This window comes from Eurytemora carolleeae, unplaced genomic scaffold (genome assembly GCF_000591075.1).
Source record: "Eurytemora carolleeae unplaced genomic scaffold, Eaff_2.0 scaffold290, whole genome shotgun sequence".
In the NCBI taxonomy this organism is placed as follows: domain Eukaryota; kingdom Metazoa; phylum Arthropoda; class Copepoda; order Calanoida; family Temoridae; genus Eurytemora; species Eurytemora carolleeae.
Window position 1 is genome coordinate 188,546 of NW_019396180.1, and position 3,063 is coordinate 191,608.

Genomic DNA, 3,063 nt, shown 5'->3' on the forward strand with positions numbered 1-3,063 from the left:
GCTTAACCCCCCCCCACCTACACGTTTAGCCATGGATGAGTTGTGTTTGAGCAATGAATCATCTGAAAATGGAGAGACCCGGGAATAATTGTTAAAATTCAGTTCAGTTTTATTTCTATAAAGTAGGATTAAAACTTTTTCTTTTAACTTCGTTTAAAAATAGAAATAAACAAAAAACTTTTGAAAATAATATAAAACAGAATCAAAAGTTTTCTACAATTTACAACTTGGATAAGTTATAAGTTTTTAACCTGGAGTATAATTACTAGTTTTTAACCTGGAGTACAATTACTAGTTTTTAACCTGGATAAAATACTAGTTTTCAATCTAGATAAATTACTAGTTTATATCCTGGATAAATTACTAGTTTTCAACCTGGATAAATTATTAGTTTTCATCCTGGATAAATTACTAGTTTTTATCCTGGATAAATTACTAGTTTTTATCCTGGATAAAATACAAGTTTTCAACCTGGATAAATTACTAGTTTTTATCCTGGATAAAATACAAGTTTTCAACCTGGATAAATTACCAGTTTTCATCCTGGATAAATTACTAGTTTTCATCCTGGATAAATTACTAGTTCTTATCCTGGATAAATTACTAGTTTTTAACCTTGTAAATTACTAGTTTTTAACCTGGATAAATTACTAGTTTTCATCCTGGATAAATTACTAGTTTTTATCCTGGATAAATTACTAGTTTTTATCCTGGATAAATTACTAGTTTTTATCCTGGATAAATTACTAGTTTTTATCCTGGATAAAATACAAGTTTTCAACCTGGATAAATTACCAGTTTTCATCCTGGATAAATTACTAGTTTTTATCCTGGATAAATAACTAGTTTTCAACCTGGATAAATTACTAGTTTTCAACCTGAGTAAATTACTAGTTTTTAACCTGGATAAATTACTAGTTTTCATCCTGGATAAATTACTAGTTTTTATCCTGGATAAATTACTAGTTTTCAACTTGGATAAATTACTAGTTTTCAACCTGGATAAATTACTAGTTTTCAACCTGGATAAATAACTAGTTTTCATCCTGGATAAATTACTATTATTTATCCTGAATAAATTACTAGTTTTCATCCTGGATAAATAACTAGTTTTCAACCTGGATAAATTACAAGGTTTTAACCTGGACAAATTATAAATTTTCATCCTGGATAAATTACAAGTTGTCATCCTGGGTAAATTACAAGGTTTTTACCGGGATAAATTATAAATTTTCATCCTGGATAAATTACAAGGTTTTAACCTGGATAAATTACTAGATTTCATCCTGGATAAATTACAAGTTTAACCCTGATAAAGTACAAGTTTATTATTCAATTTATTTTAACCCAAGCTTGGAAAAACTTGTGTTAAAAATGTGAAGAATCAAGTTTGTGTTGATGCAAATTGTTTTAAATTTCTAAAAGTTTTTCCAACAAGGTCCGAAAAGGCAAGGCAGTAAAACTTTTTGGGGGGATTTCATTAAACAATTTAGGTTTTCAGAAATACAATACTTGAGTGAGATATCAACGATTTACAGTTTTACCGTAGTAATTTTAGTTTATAAACTCTTTCCAAATATCATCGATTCACTTGTTAACCAATGTACTGGGCTAAATATTTTAATTTTTATAAAACTACCAGTTGAGGAACCTAACTTTGTCTGGAGATATGAACAATTTTTCAAATAAAAATATTCCCGTAGTTCTAAGATTTATTTAATCAAATGTAAGGCAAATAGTTTAAGGGGTTTATAAGATCAGACATGCGAAGAATTAACATAGATTTCTACTTTATTTGTATAGATAACGAAGATATTTCGTCGTTGGCTTAATAAATGTAAACTGAAAGTAGTTGTGAATTATCTATTCCACTCTTGAAATTTTGGGCCAATTAAAAATACGATAAAGACCCTTCCTTACTTAAATGAAGAAAAATCAACTGGTCATGCTGCAAATTAGACAGAGACAGGAGACGGTCAAATTATGTGACATTACTAGTACGACTTTGTGACCTTGTAGATCTAGTTTAATTTTACGCGCAAATATGAGAGAAAAAAGCAAATCTATGCTGTTACATGTTTTAAATTCAAAACATTTTGTTCTTCTAATAGCTCTTCAAGAAGAAAATGTCACGATTGAAAACATAGAAGATTTCAATCTTACGTGGGTACAATTTACATTAGTTTGGCGTGCATGGATCATGTGTTTTACAAGACATAAATAGGATTATAAGCCGGGAAAAGAAATCATGTGATCGACAGTTATATAAAGTTTATAAGTATACTCTTGATTAGTTTGATCGTAATAAAATAATATTTCTCATATTCCATAAAGAAAAAAAACTTTAAATGTCTTGTTGATAATTTACAAATATTAACTGCAGTACACTTAAAACACCAATAGCATAGATTAACTAAAATAACAGATAGGACACTAGATGTCGTCTTTTCAAGATTTGGATGAAACTTGTTCACAATAACCCGAGGGCAGAGGCCCAGAGGAGTTTCGCGTAGAACAGGCTCGCTCTGTCTTGTAATTCTACGCCGACTGCGCGAAACTCCTCTGGGCTTCTGTCTCAGGGTTATTTTTAACTAGTTTCATCCAAACCTTGAAAAGACGACATCTAGTGTCCTATCTGTTATTTTAATTATTCTATGACTAATAGATATAAGATCAAAGTTTCTGAATAATAAAAGCGTCAGTCGCTGATTAAGAAGTCCAGAGGTCGGAATTTTTGTTTGGATAGCGCATAGCTACAATAGACTTAACTATATATCACAGCGGAAAGTGTTAAAATGGGTGTGGGTGTGTGTGGGTGATAATATCAATACAATATAAAGACGACTTTCAACTTTGATTTATATCAAGCTGTTAAACAGCATGGATGGACATAAACAAGAGAAGCTGTCAATTAAAAAAAATGCTTTTTAAACATGTAATTCGAAAAAAACTTGTTAACAATCAAGACTGACATAAAAAGTCGTCTTCATTGTATCGATGTAATCGCATACCACTGTATAATGCGGATTTCTTAACAGATTTGACATTCAAAAGTTTCAACCT